Source organism: Pelophylax lessonae (assembly GCF_965119305.1).
Source record: "Pelophylax lessonae genome assembly, chromosome: 1".
Taxonomy (NCBI): Eukaryota; Metazoa; Chordata; class Amphibia; order Anura; family Ranidae; genus Pelophylax; species Pelophylax lessonae.
In genome coordinates this window covers 109,464,877-109,477,470 of record NC_138768.1, presented here as the reverse complement: position 1 = coordinate 109,477,470, position 12,594 = coordinate 109,464,877, and the positions used below count along the sequence as shown (strand labels likewise).

General features: G+C 43.5%; 1 protein-coding gene across 1 annotated transcript in view; it reads left to right on the top strand.

Moving 5' to 3' along the window:
• Positions 1–370: 370 nt before the first annotated feature.
• ELOVL7 (ELOVL fatty acid elongase 7) overlaps positions 371–12,594 on the top strand; it is a 55,502-nt gene continuing 43,278 nt past the window's right edge. The window contains exon 1 of the mRNA XM_082243551.1: positions 371–467. The gene's annotated coding sequence lies outside the window, so the exon portion shown is untranslated. The remainder of the gene's footprint in view (positions 468–12,594) is intronic.

Below are 12,594 nucleotides of genomic sequence, written 5' to 3'. Positions count from 1 at the left end.
ATGCGACCGGAAGGCAGCATAATGTTGGTTCAGGGGTCATTCTAATAAGCCCCAAATGGCATGGAACTGCTGAGATGAGGGTTGGAACAGTGGTAGTGGCTCATGGTTTTTACAGGGTACAAATCTGTCTGCAGGTTGTTTCTCCGCTGCCCCTAATGAGCCCCTATACTTCCCAGATCATTTCTCCTGGGTTTAAATAACCCAAATTCAGGAGGATCCTGTGAATGGAACCCACTTGTTAGGGGCAGAGGTAATAGCAGATGATGATTTTACAGCCAGAAGTCATGCAGGTCCCATTATCAGACAGATGACATCTCCTTCCCATTGATGTGCCGGCCACTCCCAGCACTGAGTGTAATGTGAGGAGGGAGGGAGGTGCACAGTGACTCTCCCCCATCCACACATCTTCTCCTCTCTTGTGCTGTGTGCACGGCCGGGGACAGCTGCTGCTGCTGGGAGCCCTCCAGGTGAGAGCAGACTCTGCGGGGAGTCCATGGCAGGGAGCAGGGAATCTGCTCATCTCTGACTTGGATTACTGATCCTGGATGTGTGTAATAAACTCTTGGAGGTGATCTCTGATCTAAATTGGATTCAATGATCCTATATTGCTAGTGATCTCTGATCTGGCTTGGACTAATTATCCTGTATTATAGGTGATCTCTGATCTGACTTTGATTTAATGATCCTGTATTATAGGTGATCTCTGATCTGACTTTGATTTAATGGTCCTGTATTATAGGTGATCTCTGATCTAAATTTGATTTAATGGTCCTGTATTGCTGGTGATCTCTCATCTGCCTTGGATTTATAATGATATATCATAGGTAATCTCTGATCTGACTTTGATTTAATGAACCTGTATTGCTGGTGATCTCTGATCTAAATTTGATTTAATGGTCCTGTATTGCTGGTGATCTCTCATCTGCCTTGGATTTATAATCCTGTATTATAGGGGATCTCTGATCTGACTTTGATTTAATGAACCTGTATTATAGGTGATCTACGATCAACATTTGATTTAATGATCCTGTGGTGATCTCTGATCTACATTTAATTTAATGATCCTGTAATATAGGTGATCCCTGATCTGACTTCGATTTAATGATCCTGTATAGGTGATCTTTGATCTGATTTTGATTTAATGATCCTGTAATATGGGTGATCCCTGATCTGACTTCGATTTAATGATCCTGTATAGGTGATCTTTGATCTGATTTTGATTTAATGATCCTGATTTGACTTTAATTTTAATGATCCTATATTATAGGTGATCTCAAATCTGACTTTGATTTAATGACCCTATATTATAGGTGATCTCTGATCTATATTTGATTTAATGGTCCTGTATTGCTGGTGATCTCTCATCTGCCTTGAATTAATAATCCTGTATTATAGGTGATCTCTGATCTGACTTTGATTTAATGAGCCTGTATTATAGGTGATCTCTGATGTAAATCTGATTTAATGGTCCTGTATTGCTGGTGATCTCTCATCTGCCTTGGATTAGTAATACTGTATTATAGAGGATCTATGAGTATTATAGAGGATCTATGATTTGTCTTGTATTTAGTGGTCCTGTTTTTTATATTATCTCTGATCTGGCTTGGATTTAGTGATCCTATATTGGAGGTGATCTCTGATCTGTTTTTGATTTGGTGATTGATCCCTGATTTTCCCCCGTTACCCCTGGGATTTGACATGTGTAAACCTGTATTCCATTAAGGTAAACCTGTTTTTGTAGATGTAACAGGTGCTGCAAGAATGCTCTGTACACCTTCAGTTAGTGTGAATGGGCTCCAGTATACATTTGGGGAAAGTTGGTCATTGATTTCATGTGGCTGAATCTCTGGGTCCCCCCAATTAGCTGCAGGAGGCAACTCCATTGAAAGCAATGGGAGGCTGCCAACTTCCACAGTCGATCGATGTGATCACTCGTGCAGCGAATGATCAGCCCTGAACGCGGACTGCAAATCCGCCATAAATTTCAAGGTTTTTAGGAAAATCAAAGATCAAAAAGTGATCATTTTGGAAATGATTGGTTACTGTATGTACTATGTGTATGGTCTGAACAGGATGCAACTTTACAACAGGTCTTATTGAGTAGTAAATTATTAATAATGGCTGTATTCATTAAAAATATCAAAGCAAATATCGTTTTGTGGAAAGTACAGCTTATTATACATGTATGAGACCAGCAGTAGGTTTGCCAACCTCTGTGTACCACAACAACCCCACATTTAACTATGGCCAACTATGATTGTAATATGTGTGGTGACCTTAGAGGGAATTGTACCATCAGATCTATGGTACGGATCTATGGCCATGTTCAAGGATACTAGGCATAGATTGTACTGGTAAGTTTTTGCACTCATTGGTTTGATGAGAACATGCAGTTCTCAAATAGAAAATGCATGATAAATAAAGAGCTGCATGTGGGATCTGGCTACAGAAGCCATGTTTGATTTCCATAAATAAGTAGTGTGTGAAGTTCAGGGATCTTAGCAAGTAGAAATTCTCTTTTTTTTTTTTTTTTTTTTTTTTATTTTACAACCCTAGACGCCTCATTGCCATGTGATCTGCAGCTTGTCACTGTTCATCATACAAAGAAGTGCATTCAAGTATTTATCTTATCCAGTTTTGTATAATCCTTTCCCCTTATCTATCGTTTATCAAAGCTTTCCGGCCAGAATGGTGTCTGTACCTTGTAGAGGTGGTGATCACACCTTCTGTCAGTCAGCAGGTGTACTTCATTTCCTCTTCTAAGTCGTGGGATTGGCATTCACACTCGTCATCTCCCAGTTTATTGTACGCAGAATTTCCACCAACTCCCACTTTTTCCTGCACAGTGTATGGGAAATCCATTGCATAGAACAAACAGGGGCTGAAGCAAGGGCTCTCATTGATGACTGCCTCCCAGAAAATGCCCATCTGTCCTCTGCCTTTTAATATATATGTATATTACACATAAAGGATTAGCATGACATCCTGGCAACTAGCATTTCCATGAGGAAGCCAGCAATAGCAGATCATGTATTTCCTATCCCGGTTTACATTATCCTCAGGAGCGTGGTAATGACTCTTCAGACGGCAAACGTTTCATGTTATTTTCCTAACAGAAAGTTTGAATTTTAAATGAAGTTGGGTATTATTTGAATACGTTTGTAGTTGATCCTTTTTTAAATGTGTCTGCTTGGTGGAAATCCTAGATCTGTGCATTAAATGACGCCGAATGAGCTGAAAGGAGAAGTAGGGTCCTTTCACGCAAACGATCCGATCAGATCCGCCTGTCAGTTTTTTAGGCGGATCTGATCGGATCCTCCATGCATCACTATAGAGCAGCGGGTGTCACCGGTGACATGTCCGCTGACACTCGCTGCCATCCGCATCCGATCCTGTCCTTGAAATCCGGACAGATGGAAACCCTATTTTCCATCCATCCAGGGGATCGGATGGGATCAGATGAGAGCGGGCAGGCGGTCCGCTCTCATCCGATTCCCCCATAGAGAGCAGAGGGGCTCTGACACCTCCCTCTCCGCACACAGTGCGGAGACGGAGCTGTCATCCGCCTGCTCAGCGGGGATCGGTGGATCGAGAACTGTGTGAAAGGAGCCGTACAGCCAAAGCGTGTTTGGCTGTACTGCTGTGGATCACAGAAATGCAGTTCCTGTGACTCCCGTGACCCGTTTTTAGTAGACACTGTTGGCTGATGTCACAGAGCCGGTCCAGGCTCAGGAAAGATTGTGACCATTGAGAGAGCGCAGGGAATCCGTTTGCAGGGCAGAGAGCTGCTTACTGACAGTTAGCAGCTCTCTACTCTTGGAGCTCTGAGAAGCGAGCGATTGGCGGTGTTTGATCGCTCGGAACGATGCTGCATCCACCTAGTTAAGTATGATTCTTAAAAATAATTTCCCATACTTCTCTTTGAAAAAAGGTGGTGTATAGGAACAGTGTGCCTGATGAGCAATTGCTGTTTATTGATAAACCTCCTGACTATAACCATTAATAATTAAAGTCTATAGGCAAAACTTTTTTTCTTAGTTTTGGATAGAGTGTCCCTGCTAGGGAGATTCACCTTCTCTACTTTGACTGTTAACCATTTTCACTGAGAGTGAAAGAAAATCACACATTTTGAGTGGTCACCAAAACAGTAAAAGTGGGGAAATCTTTTAATTAGTGATTGACCGATATTGGTTTTTCGTTGCTGATACCGATATTTTGGCCATTGCATATCGGTATCGATACCTATATTTTCGTGCATTTCAAAAAATTATTATTTTTTTTTTTTACTTGACAGGTACTATTGTAGAGGAATCTGGGGGTCTAAAAGATCCCAAACCCCTTCTCTGCACTTAAAAGCATTCAAAATGCCAAGTTTGGCTGTTTTGAATGCTGTCATTTTTTTAATCTGCTGGAGACCCAATCAGAGCCGAATGCGGCTTTAAATGGGTCTTTGGCGTTCATGCAGGCTGGTTGCCCGGTTCTCCCGGTGGGACAGGAGACCCGGGCGAGCCGTGGGAGGGGGGCCCCTCCCTCTCCTTTTAATGACAGCCGAGCGGCTTCTCAGCCACCTCGGTTGTCATCACAAGACAGCCGACCGTCGGCTATAGACGCCGGTACCGGGGTGATGTCTCTAGCTGCAGGCATCACTCCAGGACAAGCAGTTTCCGAAATATGGGTAATATCAGCCACCATGGTATATCGGGGAAAGTGCATATCTGCCCTCAATAGATGGGCAGATCCCTACTTTTAACAGAGAGACTATTTCTGGTGACAACCAGGGATTCCCTCACTTTTGAGAGATTTCATCTCATTTCCTGTTTTGGCCATGGGACAGGAAGTGAAGGGAAATCTCCCCAGCAGGATTACTGGAGAGGTTACTCCCTACTCTATCCAAAATTAAAGAAAAAAGTTTTTTCTTCAGTTCTACTTTACCATCATATTAGGAAAGGCTGGGTGGGAGCTCCCTGGTTTCCCTGAGGACATCCTATGACGTCCTTCCAGTTGCGTGCCTTCTGCGCAATCTGGAATCTACTGGTCACAGTGGATGACAGATTGGTGTACCGGACTGGCCCCAGTATTATCTGATCTCTGACACCAATCACATAACAGTTGTGCACTATTGTGTTCATCATATCTAAATAAAAGAAGAAAAAAAGTAAAAAAAAAAAATTATTTTCTTTCATGCTGTCACCAGTCAGTATTCATGATCACCGCCACACCAGTCATACGATGACACTATATGCTCTGGTGATAGTATGTAGAAAAAAAAAAAAAAAAGTAAAAAAAAACCCAAATTTTATATATTTTCTGCAAGCACACAGGTATGAGCCCTGTCCACGAATATTTGACCCCTACCGAGGAAGTCAAAGGAGCATCACGCTCGACGTAATGCGTATAGGGGGGCGGAGCGTGCGTGGCCGACGCAGATTCTCTCTCTGGTAACAGATCGCTGACATCGCTAATACAGCAGGCACGGCTTAGTGCCCAACAAATGTGAGTTGATCTGTCTTTCTCTAATAAAGCATACCCTTATTACTAAGCGGAGAGCACTAGATTTTTTCATCTTGTTCCTACATGTCCCGGAATCCTTTGAGGTACAATACAGTGATGCTCTTTCCTGGAAGTCTGATCCATGGTATATGTGATCGCTGGCCCGTTTGGGTCTTATAGGAAGGTGAGAGGCTAATCCACCTGGTGGAGGGATTCACTGTAATTGGTGTTCTCAAGTTGTTTTCATCACGGGATCACTCTCCTTCAATTGGACACAGGGACACTGCTAATATCACTTTATTGGAAGCACACACTTTGCTGGGTGCCTTATGAACTGGATGTGATTTATGATTATTTCACCTTATGATTTATGTATTCTGGCGCATCACATTTTGGTATTATATAAATATATTCCTCAATAGCCACAAAGGATAAAAATCAACTTTGCGTGCACCAAAAGACTTTGCAAACCCAATTGTTACCTTGGAAAATTAGCAGTGAAACTATCACTGTGCTGTACATAGCCTGTTCTGAGAGCAGAGCTGTGGAAGGAGCCTAGTAGGCCTCATCCACTACAGGCTGCCTGCAGAACCCTACAGCAATGGGTGGATACAAGACCATTCACCCTACACAAGGAGATAGAGCAGCAGTGACTGGTCCTAATACAGAATTGCCTGCACACGGGCAATGTTTTTTTGCAGGAAGAAACACACCATGTATATCGAAGACTCTATGCCTCCTGTGTTTACACAATATTTACGAGGTGGATGCGGGAATCTTCCCCGCTGAGCTATTGTAATCTTATAGTGTGGGCTCTTCTGGTGTCAGAATGCACGGATCAGCACTGCAGCCAATTGGCTGCATGAACTGATCAAATGAATACTTACGAGCAGTCCCATTGGAGAGGAGAAGATCATTAGATCAACCCCTCTAGAATGGGAATGGCCATAGATGGCTCGAAAATCGGCCAGTCCTTGCTAATCTAGGCAGATTTTGATTCATCTATGGCAAGCTTAAAGGATAAGTACATCTTTTTGAACATGTTAAATATTCCACCCGTATTTAGGGTAAAACATGTAACATGCCCCAGCAGCTGCAGCCTCACCCCCATTTATTATTTTTCCCAAAGGGTGAACTTATCCTTTAAGAACACCCAAGGCTTTATCGGTTATCTGGCCTTCAGCAGATTTGGCCATCCATAGTGATGGCCAGAAACGTTTAGATTGGAACAGTTGTTTAAATAAAACCGTTTCATCCCCTAAACCATCTGTTAATATTCGAGTGAACATTTCTTTCTATCAAGAGATGCTTTATAGCCAGCTGATTATGGGCAAAGAGTCCTCTGTAGATAATCTGCTTGCATATGGGCACCTAGTTAAAATAACTTTTTTTTTAACAAGTTTCCTTTAAATGGTGGCTAATGGACAACAGAACAGCTCCGCTCATCTCTAGGTACTCCTGGTTCACACGTCAATGGGTGTAATTCTTGTTTGTATAACCCAGAAATCAGAACTGGAATCATATTGGTTGTTGTGCACAAACCTTCAACCCCTGCCTTATGCCTCGTACACACGCAACGATTGTTGGCCGTGAATTTTCGGCCAACGTCCGATTGGCCGATTGTCGGCTTGTTAGTATAATGCTTCCGACAACCGACTGCGACTTTTCGGCCGAAAAAAATCTGGTGTACAGGCTATAAAATTTTTGTTTGCCGTCACCAGAACGGCCGATTTTCTGTCAGTCAGTACAGATTTCGGCAGACAAAATTCAGATGAGCAAGACTGGGCATGCTCAGAGAAGAAAAAACACACGGAAAGTAAAACATCACATGACATCACTTCTGAAGTTGGTTTTTGTTGGCCGAGAAAATTTGTGTGCAGTCTAGAGCACATTTCAAACAACACTGGACAAAAGACGGCCGATCGGTCGGCCAACAATCGTTGCGTGTGTACGAGGCATTACTCTGTGTAAGGGCATGGGTTTTGAAGTTTTAATGTAATTATCAGTGTATTTTAAAGGCTAAGTATACCTTTTACAAAAAAAAAAATCATAATATTTGCAGGAAAAAAATGCTCATTTATTATTTTTTGCAAATCGCAGGTGTAACGCCAGACTCCTGCAGACTCTTCCTCCAGCTCTTCCTCTGTACTGAAGTACTGACTTTCAGTTAGACTGAGAGCTGGAGTGTCAATAGCAAATGAGCATAATGGTCACTGCAGGGGCGTAACTACAGGGGTTGCAGAGGTTGCAATTGCAACCGGGCCCCATGCTCCAGGGGGCCTGTGCAGCTCCCCTCTACACCTGGATAGGAGAGGCGGCGGGGGCAGCATGTAGAGAAATCACTGTCCACCTTTTTCCTACTATAGCTGCAGGAGGAAAATTGAGGAGATTGGTTCCTCTGTATGCTTTACCAGCTCCTTCCTTTTCTGAATGGACAGAGTCATAGTCAGTGACACTGTAAAAAAATAAAATAAAATGATAAAAAATGATACAATTAAAATACCAAAACATAAAAACTACTGGCACCAGTGGGTGAACTTCCAGGATCTCAAAAAGATCCCACTTGCGACCGGCCCTGGCATTCCACCACCGTGGGGAGGTCCCAAGATGGCAGGAAGGGGGCCCACTGCAGAACTTGTGAAAGAGTCCCTCTGAGGGACCATAAAAAAAGGGCCCCGCAACGAGAGTAAAGGGCCCCAGAATCAGTGGGAAGGGCCCCAGGCTTGAAGGGCCAGGGGTCTGGGGGGCCCTTCATGGTTTCTTGAGCCGGGGGCCCTGAAGGTTCTAGTTACACCTCTGGGTCACTGCACTCATGTTCCATTGAGAATCACAATTTAGAGGTACATGGAAATTGTAGTTCCTTCATTCACAGATCTCTGCAATGGTGGGGTAAAAGAATCCCCCTATGTTGTCCCAGGAAGGGGTGGTCTCTTTTGCCCCATGTTACACCCAAAATATGGGCGTATCATATGACTCCAGCCATTTCCACTAGCATTGACAGAAGGAGTAAGCAAAGGGATGAAGGTTCTGATGTTCCTCTTTATGCTGTTTCATTGGTGCCTATGGACCAAGGACACTGCTAAATTGACAATGACAAGTGTCAAGATGTCCCATCCTTTGTCTAGAAAGTGCAACCCAAGGCACAAATTTTACCTTGCCTCATGGAAACACTTTTTTCTTGTTGCCCATTTTCCTGGAAATCACCTATAGAAAGTTCAATGCATTTCTTGGTGTGTCCCCAGTGCTTACATTTAGGGTGGTGGCCCAGTTACTAAACACTGAAATTAAATTGCTACTCTTTTGGTTGCTAAGTGCTGAAGTGACCGGTCAATAATGTCAGATGTGAAGACACGTGCATTATCAGGTGTGTCAATGTGTCACATGAGATCAGCAGTCCTGGTTTTCATAGGGAGTTTTCACGCATAGTTCTTAATATTGTTGGTGGCACAGATAAGTAGCATGACCAAAATACATGACGTCAAGTGTTATCAGAGGTCAGGATTTGTACAGTAGGTGAGATCACTAGTAAAGGTTTGTGATGAATAGTAGAAATGTGTGGCATGTGATACCAGTTACATAAGCATCTAGTGACTGAGCTTACATGGAGGATATAGGATTACGTGATGCGGCAGGAGAAATCCGATGTGTGACTTTCACTTCCTGTTGTGAAATGTGGAGAATTACAGGTGTGTTCAGTTAGGCTGGGCAAAGAGCAAGGGCGATGTAAAGGATCCCACCGGAACCAATCAGATTTCATTGTGCAGTTAAATCAGTGAAATAAAATATATTGTCAAAAGTTTTGGGGCACATGAACTTTAATGGTATCCCAGTCTTAGTCTGTAGGGTAAAATATTGAGTTGGCCAAAACTTTTCCGGGAAGGCTGTCCACAAGGTTTAGGAGAGTGTCTATGGGAATGTTAGAGCATTCTTCCAGAAGCGCATTTGTGAGATCAGGTGCTGATGTTGGACAAAAAAGCCTGGCTTGCAGTCTCCACTCCCAAAGGTGTTCTATTGGGTTGAGGTCAGGACTCTGTGCAGGCCAGTCAATTTCCTCCACCCCAAACTCGCTCATCCGTGTCTTTGTGGACCTTGCTTTGTTCAAAGGTGCACAGTCATGTTGGAACAGAAAGGGCTGTCCCCAAACTGTTCCCACAAACTTGGGAGTATGAAAATGTCTTGGCATGCTGACGCCTTAAGAGTTTCCTTCACTGGAACTAAGGGGCGAAGCCCAACCCCTGAAAAACAAACCCACACTATAATCCCTCCCCCACCAAATGGTTTAGACAAGTGCACAAAGCAAGGTCCATAAAGACATGGATGAGTGAGTTTAGGGTCGGGGGACTTGAGTCTGCGAGCCAGGCCTTCTCGTAAAACATCAGTGCCTAACCTCACAAATGCGGTTCTGTAAGAATGGTCAAACATTCCCATAGACACACTCCTAAACCTTGTGGACAGGATTCCCAGAAGAGTTGAAACAGTTATAGCTGCAAAGGGTGGGCCAACTCAATACTGAACCCTACAGAGTAATGCCTCGTACACACGCATCGATAGTTGGCCGTGAATTTTCGGCCAACCTCCGATCGGCCGATTTTCGGCTTGTTAGTATGATGCTTTCGACAACCGACTCCGACTTTTTGGCCGAACAAAATCTGGTGTGCAGGCTGTAAAACTTTTGTTGGCCGTCAACACAACGGCCGATTTTCCGTAAGTCAGTACAGATTTCGGCAGACAAAAATCTGATGAACAAGACTGGGCATGCTCAGAGAAGAAAAAACACACGGAAAGTAAACCAGCACATGACATCACTTCTGAAGTTGGTTTTTGTTGGCCGACAAAATTCGTGTGCAGTCTAGAGCACATTTCAACCAACACTGGACAAAAGACGGCCGATCAGTCGGCCGATAATCGTTGCGTGTGTACGAGGCATAAGACTGGGATACCATTAAAATTCATGTGTGTGTAAAGGCAGGTGCCCCAATACTTTTGACAATATAGTGTAATTTCTTATTTCTTTGCTTTTTGCCCACATATCTTGCCAGGTAAGGAGGTCTTTTAAACCACCTTAGCAAAACTAGATATATTCTGGAAAAACAGGACCTGTTGAGGGATATTTGGGGGCTGGAGTTGAGAAACCCTATTCTACTGACCCCTGAAGTCTTCCAGCTTGCTGCCTCTGTGCTCAGTACAGACTGAACAAGATTCTCCCCATCTGATCCTTTATATAGTCCATTGTACCCTGCGAGCAGCCCTCTCTACAATGTATATGCCCTTCTCTGCGTTGCCAGTCACAGCAGAAACCACTTGAATAAGACATAGGACATCCTTTACCAGTTTGTGTTTGAAGACTTCTGCCCATCAACCCTGAGGACTCCTTCATACCTATGCTTTGTGTTGTCACACACAGTAAAATATTCTACTGAACATTACCACAATGTGCATGCTGTAGGGAGGTGCCATTCATTTTCAACAACAACCCAACACCCTAAAACGCTAGTGGACTACACTACATCACAATGCACATGTTACATTGGTAGGGGTCTACAGACATTCTAAACAAAGGGCCAGTTTATTGTCTTTCAGATTTTAGGGGGGCTGAACTGTGGCCAGCGGGGGTTTTCCTGGCACCAGTGGGAGTAAACATCAACATATTTGGTATTAGGAGGAGACATAGAACCCCCTTGTTGGTATCAGTGGAGGGATAGTGCCCCATTGTTGGTGTCAATTGGCAGAATAGTGTCTCATTTTAGTGGAGGAACCGTGCCCCAAGGGCCAGATAAAGGCAAGCAAAGGGCCGCAGTTTAGAGACCACTGCCCTAGAGAAAAAAATGGTTATTTGCAATTTTGCCTTTGTTGTAGTACATTGGCAACTCTTTCAAAACGAATGGGTTGCCTTATTGCCCTGAGGGGCCCTGGGTGTTGGCTTTGCAGTAAAGAGCTTCTGTCGAGTCACCATGTTAACATGTTCAGACATCACAATTACTTCAGAATGGATAGAGAAATAGAACAGGGTTGGTGCCCATTCACTATGACTGTTGTGAAAGGAACAGGGTGGCGGAGCACCAAGAACATTGGCTTTGTGCATAATTTGCAGGAGAGATTCACTTTAACCCAAAACAGAATATTTTTTTCTGGTTTCAGATAGTTTGTGGAAAAGCTATTACCTCTATAAGGGTGTAATTGTTTTTATGCCTGTTGGGAAGTTCTACCTTTTACTGTGTGTCCCATTGTCATCAGGAGTGAAAATTCAAAAATGTTATCTTTGCCACAGGAACAGTAAAGGGGATATCATCCAATGGGGACCTTCCCCTCATTTTCGGGAGGTTTTCCCTTCTTTGGTGACATCGGCAGCAGGAAAAATTTAACACCACCCTTCCCACCATATTCAAGACCCAGAAGACTGTAGCAGGAATCCTGAGGTGCTTGCTGTTACGTCTTCAGTGTCTCCCCACCACCAATGCAGCATCGGCACAGTGAGACTCTGTAAATTTATGAAAGTCACTCCGGACTAGTGATTGTCTCTCCAGGCATTGAGACCTGAATTGTTTGAAGTAGAGATTTGTGTCACATGTTCCCCCAATACCTGTGGAATTTTGTACCTCAACTTTGGGGGCAGAAGAATACCTGCAAAGTTAGAGCCACCTGATACTCAGCCTCGGGATAAGTTAAAGTAGATCTAAAGCCTTTTTTTCTTTAGATTTGAATGAAATTGTGAGGTTTGGAAGCAATATCAAGTTTTTTTTTTTTTTTGCGCTCTGTGTTAAGGGCCGTACACACTTGACGAAAATCGGACGAAATATCCTCCGATTTTTCTCTGTCTTCTCAGCGTTCATTACCGTTTTTAGTTGGCAGTGCATAAATGTTCACGAAATTTCTCATCCGATTTTTCTTTTTTTCAGCACATTTGTTCCTAGACTTTCGGGTTGTCAGCAACTTCAGATCATGCGCGGTCTTTCATATCTGATTTTTAACGGACGTACTGCATACACATTAAACGAAAATCGGTCATCTGGGGACGGACGAAAAAAATTTGGTGTTTGTCCCTCCGTTTTTTTTTTCGTTGAAAATGTTGGCATCGGCTGCTGAAAGTTGTGTACACACTAGGCG